The following is a 14,033-nucleotide window of genomic DNA, read 5'->3' as shown; positions in this document are numbered from 1 at the left end:
TTTTATGCTGTCATGTTGCAGTTAGAGATGAAGAAGAAAAATGCAGAAAAGAATTTCTGCTTTCATCGTAAGAGGAAGGGTGCCCAAGTCATTTTTCACTCAACAAAACCATAACACATCATATTGGAAAAATCTAGGGCCTACTGGTTAAGTGAAGTGTAATGGTGCTACAATCATGGGTTGAAAACTTACTTTAAAAAAAAAGAAACATTAAATTGTACTTTGGAGGGAAAGATTGCTCAACCATGGTGAAAATGAATCACACTGTCAAAAAAAAACCTTGATTAAATATCACTGCAAAATTTAGTCCTACAAATGAAAAATTAACCTAGAAATGTATGTCTGTTGTTAGTAATAATAACATCATTTTTTAAGAAAAAATTACTTTTTAACCTACTTTTGGTATATTGATAGCAATTCATGTTTTAAATAGGAAAAGATGGTTATAATATGCTTGAGGTATATTTCATTGAGCACAGAAATTATTCTCAAATACAATCAAATATTCGTTATTACAATATCATTTTCGCTTGTTTTGCAAATTTTTATTTTTAAAATTTTCTTATGCTAAATAAGTTTTCATAGTACATGTTTCTCAAACTGCATTTAGAGATTTATTTTTTACATTAACTGTGCAGTAAGCAAGATAGATATGGAGTAACTTTATAGAGTTTATATGTCTATTACATAGTTATTAATTTTATCTTCACTTTTACAACACCTAAATTAGGTATCTGTTCAAATATCATTTCAGAGTATTAAAGCAGGAATAGCATAATTCAATTCTGTCTGACTCAAACTGTAATATCTCCATATCTATGTTCTGTCTTATAATGATCACATTTTAAAATATTCTAAACTAAGAATTATTTTAATTACTATATCTGTGATTCTAAAAATATTCTATCAGAGATATCTCACTTCAGTTGAATTTTCTTATTTCTTATTTTGAGGTAGTCTTCTGCTAATTTCATTTATATACTGGGGGAATTGGTAAGACTCCTATTGCTTTTAATCTCTTCTTAATTTTGTCTAAAGCAAAATCTGCCTCTGTAATAGACTTCATGTAACTTCAGCTAATCCATACTACAAGCATCAATTAAATTCTCTCTAGAGTTACATTAGATGATTCATTTAATGTCAGAATGTATTCCACAAAGAAACATTCAGAAAAATCTCTCTCACCAAACATTTATAGTGCATTTTTTTTAAGTCATAGGGCTTTGAAATATATGATGAAATTCTTATGGGTACTCAATAAACAAACATTTACATCTTGGAATGGTATTTCTTCAATGAAATGGTCAGAATATTACTAGAAATTATACCTGCAGGGATATATCTTTACCATGAAGCTCTTCCCCCAAAACTATCAGATCCTTAGATCTTCACTGTCCTACCAGAAACATTCCAAAAGTCAGCTGGAATAACTATAAAGAAATGTTTGGGGAACTTTCTGGTCCTCTTTCTAAGAAGAAGTAAAGGAGATCGACCAGGCTTCACTGGTGACTCAGCAGTAAAGAATCTGCCTGCCAGTGCAGGGGATGTGGGTTCAAGATCCCTGGAGAAGGAAATGGCAACCCAGTGCAGTACTCTGGCCTGGAGAATCCCATGGACAGAGGAGCCTGGCAGGCTACAGTCCATGGGGTCACCGAGAGTGACCGCGCACACCCACACACACCTGTTAAATGTGGGGTTGGAGGAGATATTTCTCAAACTGAGAATCAAAAAGGAGGGGAAAGGAATGGAAATGATTCATGCTCAAGTTTCAGTTTATACAGGAAATAACAGAGTTTATGTGTATTCAGAATGCCTGGATTGTATATCTCTGTGGTTGAGAAAGGAAACAGCTCACTGTGATAGAATTATGATCCATGTCACAGAGAAGCAAAGAGTATTTGGGTCAAGCATTTTCCCACGAGTGGTAATAAACTTATGGAGTGGATGCCCATAAAGGGTTCTCTGAATGAGGAACATTGATGAGCTCAACAGACATCCATTCAATGACTCAAACAGTGACATTAAATGCTATTCCCACCACATCTAAAAACAAAAATTAGGTCTGACATTTATGGAAGTCCACACACGGAATCTCAAAGGCTTATTCTTTATTTATACAAGTTACAATCTACTACTAATTTGCCTCTGTAGCATCATTTACGAAGCCATTTATCTGAGAACTTTAACCCAAGGAAATAAATGAGGGAGTATGAATAAAGAAGAAATGAAGAATAAAAGAGTGATAATAAAAAATTAACATTCATGAAAAAAAAAACAGAAAATTTAATTTATTTTAAAGACGTTTTTCCCTATAGTATAATAAAACATTTTCAAAACCACAAGGCATTTGAAGAAAGCAAAATAAATGGACAAAGGAAAAGAAAATTTGATAAAATTTGACATGAGAACTACAATTTGATATCTGTCTCCCAGGTGGCTCTAGTAGTAAAGAACCCACCTGCCAATGCAGGTGACATAAGAGACACGGGTTCGATCCCTGGGTTGGGAAGATCCCCTGGAGCAGGGCATGGCAACCCACTCCAGTATTCTTGCCTGAAAAATCTTATGGACAGAGGAGCCTGGTCCATAGAGTCACAAAGAGTTGGACACAACTGAAGCAACTTAGCATGCATGCATAACCGCTCTCAAGGAAAAATTACTCTCAAATACTTCCAACAGATACGTAGTCACCAAAATCAATACTATTTACAGTTCCAATGCTGTCGTGAGGTATTTGCTATTGTTGGTCTTCCATTGTTCCTTCAAAATCTGACTATAGTAATATTTTCACTATATATATATTTGTCTGTGTGTGTGTACTGATAGAGAGATGTTGATTTTTATATGTATCTATCAAATTACCATGTAGTACACCTTAAATAATTTTAAAAATTAAAAATGAAATTCTCCAGTTAGTTGTCATCAATGGGGGCTCGTGGCAGTTTTGGAAACATCTCCTAAAAGAATAACAATGTTAAATATTTTCCTTATATCTATGAGATACTCTTTTCATGTTTGATACATTTGGCTCATTATTTTCATACACTGTTGGAGAGAGAAAGGTACTTCTGGAAAGAACTCTGGCAATGTATATAAAGGGTCTTAATGTTTTTAATATGCTTTTAACAAGAAATTCCAATTTCTAAGAATTTATACTGGGAAATCATTGGAGAACCACACAAATATTTTGTACTGAAAGGTTTACTTCAGTATTCTTTAATAAGGTGCAAAATAAGAGAATAAATTAATTATGGTATCTATTTATAATTAAATACTTTAAATTAGCCACTAAAAAATAAGACTAGTGACATGAAAATGTTCATGACTCAAGGTTGAGTGGAAATAAAATATTATTAAATATGTATAATATGTCTATGTTATTAAGTTTATTAGTTTATGTGTGAAGAAAAACACTGCAAGGAAGTACAATAAAATATGAACATTAGCAAAATTTAAAAGTTGTTTCCAGTGGCACGCATGGCACTTGTCTCTCTTATGTCTCCTAAAGTCACAGCTCCCTTTATCCATTTCTTTAAAATAGATATCCCTACATTTTCTCTGTCAATTAACTCATCTAGTTTCTTGACTTCAATTGCCTTTTCTGTGTAACTGAGCCCAAATATATGTGTCTTGCCTTCAATTCTCTTCTGAGTTCCAAGACCTGAGTTTTTTTCTCTGCCTTCTGAACATCTGCAACTCAGTATCATGTGAACAGCTCACAACTTTATTATTCTTCTTACAAATTCCACTTATTGTGTTCTGCATCTTAGTTAAATGTATCATCCAAACAGAGTCTTTAGATTTTATATCTTGGGCACATGTAAAGATACTCAACACCATTAGCCATTAAGAAAATGCAAATTAAAACCACAAGGTACCATTTCGCATGGACTAGAAAGACTGTAAATCAGGCAATAACAAGTGCTATTAAGATGTAGAGACATAGGAACACTCATACACTGCTGGCAGGAATGTAAAATGATGCAGCCACTTTGGAAAATAGCTCGTCAGTTTCTCAAAGGGTTAAATATAAAACATCTAACAGCCCAGCAATTCCACTTCCAGTTATCTACTGAGAGCTATGGAAACATACGTCCACATAAATGTTCATAATAGCATTCTTCCTAATAGCCAAAGAAGTCGAACAACCCGAGCATTCAGTTGATGAATGGGTAAACAAGCATAGCATAGCCATTCAAGGGAATGTTAGTCAAAAATAAAAAATAAAGTGCTGACACATGCCACAACATGTATTTTGAAAACGTCATTCTGAGTGAAAGAAACCAGACAAAAAAGATGTATATGTATGATTCCATTGATACAAAATGTCAGAAAATGCAAATTTATAGACAGAAAGTAGAGCCATGGTTTCCCAAGGCAGGGAGAAGGAATGGGGATATACTATAAATGGGCATGAGGGATCTTTGTTGAAAGGGATGAAAATATTCTAAAACTGATTTGTGATGATGGTGGCACCACCACTTGGTAAAATTACTTAAAAAATTATTAAATGGTATCCTTGAAATCAGTGAATTATCTGATACCTAAAGTACATCTCATAAAGCTTTTTTTTTTTTTTAATCTGCCTCGGATCCCACCCCCATCCCAATCCCTTATACCTAATCCCATAAGAAAAGCCACAATTTAAAACTTTTCCCTTGCAAGTTTTGTCATTCTCCACAAGCTTCATTCCTTTACACTTCCTACACCTAGGAGTCTCCTCCCTGTCAAAATGTTAATCAACCTCCAAAGCCCAAAGTTATCACCTATGTCAAATCTTTACTGATATCCCTTAGAAAAAAATTCACCATTTTCCTCAATTTCTTTTACAATTTTGTGAGCAGTTTAAATAACTTGATTTACATTACAGTCAGAAATGGGAGAAAATCTAACTAAAAGATGATGGTCTTTGGAGCCAGGCATACCAGGTACAGGTCTCGGCCTTGCCACTTTCCTTGGTACATGACACTTGGTAGCTACTAAACTCTGAGTCTCGATTTTCCCATCTTGAATTGGGGATCTGTAATACAAGCTTCTGGATTTCTTTGGAGGGAATGATGCTGAAGCTGAAACTCCAGCACTTTGGCCACCTCATGCGAAGAGTTGACTCATTGGAAAAGACTCTGATGCGGGGAGAGATTGGGGGCAGGAGGAGAAGGGGACGACAGAGGATGAGATGGCTGGATGCCATCACTGACTCGATGGACGTTGAGTCTGAGTGAACTCCGGGAGTTGGTGATGGACAGGGAGGCCTGGAGTGCTGCAATTCATGGGGTCACAAAGAGTCAGACACGACTGAGCGACTATACTGAACTGAACTGAATATAAGCTTCAAAAAGCTGTTCTGAATATTAAATGAAATAGATGCAAGCTGCTTCACATCTACCTAAAACATTTCACTTACTAAAAATTTAAATGTCAGTTATTGTCACCTTCCTTTGTACCCTTGCTCAACCCCTAGATAATGCTTTTATTCATCGTTTATAAACCCAAAGCTTAACAAAATGTCTGGCACTTGGTAGAAGAGCAATAAATACTCACTGAATTAAATTTTAGTTATGAAAGAGTTATTATAATAATATTTTATGTTATCAGTAACCATGATAAATATGTAAATCCTTTTTGCTTCTCATCTTGATTGTGTGAAATGAAGTTGCCCGTGTGAGAAGCAGCTAGACTGCAAATCAGCACCTGCGACTTCAAGCATCTGCTCTGAATTTTCTATTTTGATATCACTGTTTTCTTTATCCACAGACTGCTGATCTGTAGGATGCACTTGTTTCAACCAGAATTCATGAGGGTGCCTTCAAACACTTAATCTTCAGGTGCCCTGGAGAATAACTCTTTACTTGAAGTTTCCTTTTGGTTCCTCAAAATAGATTTTGCATGCAGAGTAGCTTTTATGTCAAGACAGACCATCCCAAATACGTCTGCCAAATATGCAGTCAAGCCAGCAAGCAAGTTTTGGATCATGTACTTACAGTTAGAAATGTAATTGTACTTACTTTCTTAAACTCCAGAGTGCATTCTCTGTGTCTCTCAAAAGTGCAGAGCACTTTACTTTAACCTGTTGCTGAGTACAGACAGCTCTAAGCATCCTAAATTCTCTTATCATACTATAACAGCATGCGTGGGCTGCCCTGGTCCTCCAGAGGTCCCCATTTCTCTATTTCAGCATTCTTTCTGTTGACAGGTATTACTTCCCTCTGGACATAGATTCAGACTATTCACTTAATTACTTTGGAAGGAATTCCAGAAAACAGACATCTAAGCACACTTTTTTGTATACAAATCTTTATTAAGAAAGATTATTAATTAACAGCAGCTTTATTTTTATAATAACAGGCTTCCCTGGTAGTTCAGGTGGTAAAGAACCTACCTGCAATGCAGGAGACTCAGGTGCAACTAAGTGTTTATCAATGGGTAATTGGATAAAAATCCAGGGTGTATCCATACAGTGAGATACTACCCAAGAATAAAAAGTAAGAGACTACTAATGCATGGAAAAACATGTATAAAAATGAAAAAATCAGATAGCAATGACTGTAAACTGGATGATCCCACGTAGTTGAATTTCTGAGGAAGTAAAAACTACAGAGACAGAAATCAGTGGTGTTAGAGGCTGGGGGTGAGGGTATGAATTGAGAGGGTTACAAGGAAAATTTGAGAAGTGATATTGTTGGTTACATAACTATTACTTTTGTCAAAATGGTGTCTTTTTTAAAAAATCTGTGCTGTGCTAAGTCGCTTCAGTCGTGTCCAACTTGGTGCAACCCTATGGACTATAATAGCCCACAAGGCTCCTCTGTCCATGGGTTTCTTCAGGCAAGAATACTGGAGTGAGTTCCCATTCCCTTCTCCAGGGGATCTTCCAGACCCTGGGACTGAACCTGGGTCTCCTGCATTGCAGGTGAATTCTTTACCACTGAGCCACCAGGGAATCCTAACTGTTCCTAGCACCTAAAAATGCTATTGATTTTTATATATTTATCTTAGATCCAGGAAACTTACTGAAATTTCCTACTAGTGTTAATGATTTTAACCTAGATTAGGTATACTTCTTGATCCATATTGTCTGTTTCTTAACAAACACCCACAATTCTGCTGCCTGATATTATGCTTTATATGTAGTTTCTAAAGATAGGGTAATAACAAGTGTTCAGCTGGCAAATGTTCAGAGATAGATCCTAAGACTGAAAACACTCTGGGTATTGAAATTTTAGTCCAATTCCCATTCTTGGGTTTTTCGTGAAATTTCTCTTCCTTAAATGAGGTATGTTTCTAGCTGCTGTAAATGAGGCCTATGCCAGTTTATGAGGAGAGTTATCACCAAATTCACAGCTGCTAGGATTCCTCAAAGCAAAAGAAGGCCCTTTCATTTGTGGTTCATTCTCTAACATGGAATAACTGTTGAAAACTTCTTGGCTAGTTACCTTTTTTGTGAACAATTGTCAACTTTAAGGTGAGAGCAACCTCCCCTACAAGTCCATGCGTGGGGCTAAGTCACTTCAGTTGTGCCCGACTCTTTGCAACCCTATGGACTGTAGCCTGCTAGGCTCCTCTGTCCATGGGATTCTCCAGGCAAGAATACTGGAGCGGATTGTGATTTCCTCCTCCAGGGGATCTTCCTGACCCATGGATCAAACCCATTATCTCTTATGTCTCCTGTAGACCACGTGGGTTCTTTACCACTAATGCCACCTGGGAAGCCCCCCTACAAGCACGTCTGATGCTAAATACAGGCAAGTGTAGGTGACTCTGCTTAGCCTTCTTAACATTCCCCAAGAACAGCCTCCAGGGCCATGCCCTCACCATGTCTGCAGTGCGAAGTACCTGTGTTTATTTCCTACAACAATCTAATAAAGTGGTACTTTTAATTATCCCAATTGGGCTGATGAGACAAAGGTTTAAAGAGATAAAATAATTGGCTTGAGGCATTCTGATACAGGTAGGTCTGACTCCAGAGTCTATGCTGCCAATGAGGCTGCCAATACACTACGTAATTCTGCCTCCTCTCTCTGCAGCAAGCCATCTTGCATTATTTATCATAGGCTTTCATTCTGCTGGTCCAAGTCCTGCCCCACCTGTTGGATGTCTTCTGAGTCTGTTTTCTCCTTTTTGCTTCCACAGTTCAAGGCTTCATGACCTCTTGCCTGGACTTTTTAAATTGCCTCCTACTGAAATATGTTTCTGTGCCCCTATAGCCTCTTCCCTACATCTATTATGCACACTTCCTTCACCAGAAAGCTATTTCTCAGGTAGCACCTGATCGTTGCTCCATCTTACTCAGCAGCCTTTGTTGGTTCTTCATTAGGTCTCCTCCCAAATCTAGCCCCACCGTCTCTTCCCAGACATCTCTCTCAGGATTCTTTCTGCAACGGAATATGCCTTCTTAAGGACAGAGTCTTTGTCCACAACATACATATACCTAGAACAGAGCCTGGCACAGACTAGATGCTCAAATTAGGTGAAAGAATGAAGAAATCTTCTGCTTTAACCGAATCTTATTACTCGTTGAACCCAAAATAAATGTCTTATATTTTTTCCCAACTTGATTCCTTTGCTTAAAATATGTATCTGTGTTGTAAATAAGTTCATACACACTGCAAATTCATAAACACTGCTATATTTAAAATAAAATGCCTTTCCATTTCCATTAAAAGAAAATAGAGGAAATTTTTAAAGATTAAAAAATGGAGTCCTCTCTACCATCTCCACTTAGGCAATTTAATTTCCATTAAAATTTATCCATTATTTAAGCTACAGCTCATAAGTCAACTTCTCCAGCTGGAAACACCCTCTCTCACCTCTGTACTTTATGGTAACTCTAGTCTCACACTCAATATATTTGCTCTGAATTATAGTTAATTCTCCCCCATTAATTTATGAGAACACTGACTCAAAAACAGGAAAACGTCTGATTCAGGGTATTCAGGAATACCCTGCAATGTTGAGTATAAAATAAGCCTAAACAAATGCTTGTTAATTTTTTAAAGTGAATTTGGTCTCAGAACAAACCACTTCTGAACTTCTTCCCCATAAATACTGATACACACATAAACAACAACATTTTTAAACAGTTGAATGTTTTAACATTGTTTTAAACAATGTTAAATAGTTAAAGTAACAACAACGTTAAATTAGTAAAATTACTAATGCCATTGAGACTAAGGACTTTGACTGAATTTCATCTTCTCAGCCGCCCTCTGAGGTATGATCCTTATCACATGGGAAAGCCCAGGCACAAAGAGGTAAGTTCTCCAAGTTACCACAGCTAGTACAAGGGAGAGCCTGAATTTTAAATCAGGAGGTTTAGCTTTCAAGTTCATGCTCTTAAGCTTGGACACTACCACCCTCAATAATGAAAAGTCCCATTTTTTTTAAGTAAAGCAATGTTGTCTATTATTTTGAACATTACTTTGTTACTGAACTTTCATTGAGCCTTATTTATACTTTGACTGGTAGCTAATTGCCTGGGTTGCAGAATAGTTATTTGTCTGGCAATGGGTATTTTGATGGTTATTTTAAGCATACAGATCCTATTTAGGTTTTGTTAGATTTATACCTAAATATTTCAGTTATTTTGGAGCTTGTGTATAGGTTTTATTTTTTAAAACTTGGATTCACCATTGTTCATTATTTGTTTGCAGAAATACAGTTGATTTTTATGAAGACCTTGTATCTGCAACTTTGCTAAACACACTTATTGGTCCTAAGAATGTTTTTGTAGATAGCTTCTGTGTAGACAATATTTTAATTTCTTCTAGTATGGAAAAAAATTTATAAGAGCCAAATATAAATACATCCATCTATACCACACACCTGTAAGTATGTAAACTTTTGGAAGTGAACATTTAGTTCAGTTCATTCTCTCAGCCGTGTCCGACTCTTTGAGACCCCATGGACTGCAGCAGGCCTTCCTGGAGCTTACTCAAACTCATGTCCATCCAGTTGGCGATGCCATCCAACCATCTCATCCTCTGTTGTCCCCTTCTCCTCCTGCCTTCAATCTTTCCCAGCATCAGGGTCATTTCCAGTGAGTCAGTTCTTCCCATCAGGTGGCCAAAGTATCAGAATTTCAGCTTCAGCATCAGTCCTTCCAATGAATATTCAGGACTGATTTCCTTCAGAATGGACCGGTTGGATCTCCTTGCAGTCCAAGGGACTCTCAAGAGTCTTCTCCAACACCACAGTGAAAAAGCATCAATTCTTTGGCGCTCAGCTTTCTTTATAATGCAACTCTCACATCCATGGGCTTCCCTTGTGGCTCAGCTGGTAAAGAATCCACTTGCAATGTGGAAGACCTGGGTTCAGCCCCTGGGTTGGGAAGATCCTCTGGAGAAGGGAAGCTACCCACTCAAGTATTCTGGCCTGGAGAATTCCATCTGTATAGTCCATGGGGTTGCAAAGAGTTGGACACGACTAAGTGACTTTCACTTCACTTCACTTCACTCACATCCATACATGACTACTGGTAAATCCATAGCTTTGACTTAACGGGCCTCTTTAGCAAAATAATGTCTCTGTTTTTTAATATGCTGTCTAGGTTGGTCATAGCTTTTCTTCCAAGGAGAAAGCATCTTTTAATTTCATGGCTAGAGTCACCATCTGCAGTGATTTTGGAGCCCCCAAAAATAAAGTCTCTCACTGTTTCTGTTGTTTCCCCATCTACTTGCCATGACGTGCTGGGACCAGATGCCATGATCTTTGTTTTCTGAATGTTGAGTTTTAAGCCAACCTTTTCACTCTCCTCTTTCACTTTCATCAAGAGGCTCTTTAGTTGTTCTTTGCTTTCTGCCATAAGGATGGTGAGCATAAAGGAACTGGGCATATTTGGATTTCCATTTTGTGTATCCATACTTTTTTTAGCAATATTAAGAGACATAATGAATTTTCTTTACAATGAAAAACTGTCAATAAATCAATAAAAATGGAGACTACCTTCGAGACAGTTTGCGGAAAACTATTTGTCTAACTAAAACTAAACCTTTCCTTCCCATAAAAAGACATTCAGAAGCCATAGCTTTGTGACAGTATTGATTGTTTTAAAATAAAGGCCAGTTTATTATTTTAATTATCCACTAGGTGGCAGAAAACTATTACCATCTAAAGCAACATTTCTAGATTAGTCCAGGCTCTTTGCTAAACTTCAGATTTAGGCAAATTGCTTTCACCTCTATGCTTTGCAATGCTGGCCTTTTCGCACATGGCATTTTAAAGCAAACAACTATTTTTAAGCTGGGAAAGAAAAATCAGGGGTTTTCACAGTAATAAATACTAGGTATGAGCATGCTAATTATATGTTTGTGTTGCTTTGCTTTAACATAGTGGAAACAGATGCACAGACACTGGGTGAAGGGTTGAAAGCCTCCACAGAATGTTCCATCCAGATGTCAGAGAGTACAGTTAAGCAGAAAGACCTGCAATAGGACAATTTTCTGTAACTTTCAAGTCAACTTTCTCACCTCTGGTTGCACACTAGACACTCAAGGGCCCTACCCCAGCACTCCGAGGGTGGAACCTGGACACTGGTATTCGTTCAGGCCTCCTCAGCTATAAGAGGATTAGACTAGACATTCTAGTCTTTCAGGTTCCAATACTCCAGGACTGATGTCTAACGTGCTCCTGCTCAGTTGCATCTGACTCTCTGCAACCCTACAGACTGTAGCTCTCCAGGCTCCTCTGTCCATGGGATTCTCCAGGTATGGGTTGCTATTTCCTCCTCATCTAATAGCATATCTATCATTATCCGCTCTGTGACTGCAGGAGCTAATTCTGTTCTGGAGCCTTTATGAATATTAACTTTGTTAATCCCCTGCACTATGCAAGAGTTACGGGAAAATGAGACATGAAAAGGTTTCAAAACTTGCCCAAGGCCACACAGAAAGAAAATGTTGAGATTCTTCCTGGCAGTCTGGCTTCAGAGCCTGAGCTTATACTATTATAGCAAATTTCCTCATAAATGGTTGATTAATCTGTCTCTCTTTCTGCTTATATGTAAAAATGCACCTGCACCAACAATAGTTTCAAACATTGTTTTTTAAGCCATAGCTGCCAATCTGGTTAGAAAATTGGCATACTCTATCTGGGAACTGTGCTTTGGCAGTGACTAACTGAAAAAAAAAAATAGTACATTGGGAGTGCTGTTATTTCTCTGGAGGAAATTATAATTGAATTCAGTAATCCCTGGTATTTTGCAAAAGAAGAAAATTTTAAATGCACTTATTAGAATTTTCAAGAGAATCCTAATTGAATAAATTCTATAAACATCCATGACATGAATTTAATGCCAACCTCAAAGAGACTAATAAAAACTACATTCTATTCACACTGTCTTCTCTTTTTAGAACTTCACTTTTTCCTGGCATCTGAATGCATGGCTCTCTTCACCCATGAGAATGCTTCCATAGAAAGGCAGGTGGATGTGCTATGGATTCTTCCACATGTGGCTTAATCAGGCTGAATTCTTTGCAGCTTTCTCCTGAAAAATATATCAATACTTTTTGCCAACATTTCTGGCTAAATAAATATCCGGGGGCAGTGTTAAGTATGCTGTACGGTTGCTATGAAGTTTTGGATCATCTGTCTTTGAGGAAGGCAACCATATTCACAAGAATTAAATGTCTCTATGAGTGACCATTATGTGCTATTATTTTTTAGCTTTTCATGCTGGAAAACATATGTAAAGGCACAGTGAGAAGTACAATAAACACATGTACTCATCACCTAAATTCAATTAATTTGTAACTCTGGGCCAATCTCTTTCCCTATATCTCTACTTATTCCCTTCCCCTCAAACACAGGTTATTTTAAGCAAATCCCAGACATCATACTACCTCAACTGCAAATATTTTAGTATGACACTCTAAAGAGGCTCTTTTTAAGAAAACATAACATTTATCTGATAAAGTAAAAATTACACTTTTAGAACCTATTTTATCTAGGTCCCATTCATTATTGAATGCCCTGGTCTTAAGAAGCATAGGTTATTGTTGAAGAATTACAGTTTATTTCCAAAAAGTAATTTATCAGGCAAATTTTAATCAGGAGGAATACAAAGGGCCTCAGCTGTATACCACAATTTATATTGTTTTTCTCCCTCACACTTTCTCCAAACCTTAGACTATGTTTGGTTCTTGTCAAATAGTTGTAATCTCCTTAGTGATCATTTACTTTTAGAAAAAAGTTTCTTCTGGGCCAAATGCCAGTAGCACTAGTTGTGTGAAATAGCAGACTACAGTGATTTAGCAAAACACAGAAGTTTACCCTTCACCCCCCAGACTGTGGATTAGGTAATAATTTTTAAGCTGCACAGAAACTCCTATTGCAACTGGACAATGCAATGGAAGAAAGCTGACTTTAAAGGCAGGACTCTCAACAAGGAGTAATCTTGAGAACATCTCTATGGGCTCAGACTTTCCCTCTTGAAGATCACTGGGTTAACATGGAGGCTCTCTCCCCAGGTAGAGCTTCCTTATATGTAGTCACTTGGTCCATGAAATCCTGGAGGGGTGAGTTACAGCAAGGCAAAATGCCCTGAAAACTTCCATGCTATGTGCAAAATCCCTGAAATCAGTGAGAGGCTTTTTCTAAACCATTGTCCCATGAGGACTGGTAAGCCACTCAACAATCATCTGAGAGAGTCAGGCATATATTCTGGCCTCACCAAGTGAAGAGTTGCGGGAGAGAAAGGAGACAATTTAAAACCGTAGTCTTTCTATCCTTGAGGTTCCCAAAGGGCCAGTGTGGTAAATTTTAGAGTTGGAATAGGACTTGGCACTTGGTTATGTCACTGGTCTCTGGGTTGCACTTTGAAGAAAAGAAATTCAAACACGAGGAGAAGGGAGATACAGTAGGCTTCACAAAAGTGATATTTCTACCAGCCTAAAATTAACTGAAAATTATACCCTGATATTGTTCAGCACAGTGAAACATTCTATCTTCAACAGTTATGTAAAACATATCTGATTCTTTTCTTTCCAAAATTTCTTTCAGATCTATCAGTCTGTCACTGAAATGAGTCATGGTCTCTC

The sequence above is a fragment of the Budorcas taxicolor genome, chromosome 9, assembly GCF_023091745.1.
Source record: "Budorcas taxicolor isolate Tak-1 chromosome 9, Takin1.1, whole genome shotgun sequence".
Classification (NCBI taxonomy): Eukaryota; Metazoa; Chordata; class Mammalia; order Artiodactyla; family Bovidae; genus Budorcas; species Budorcas taxicolor.
This window is presented reverse-complemented; position numbering follows the sequence as displayed.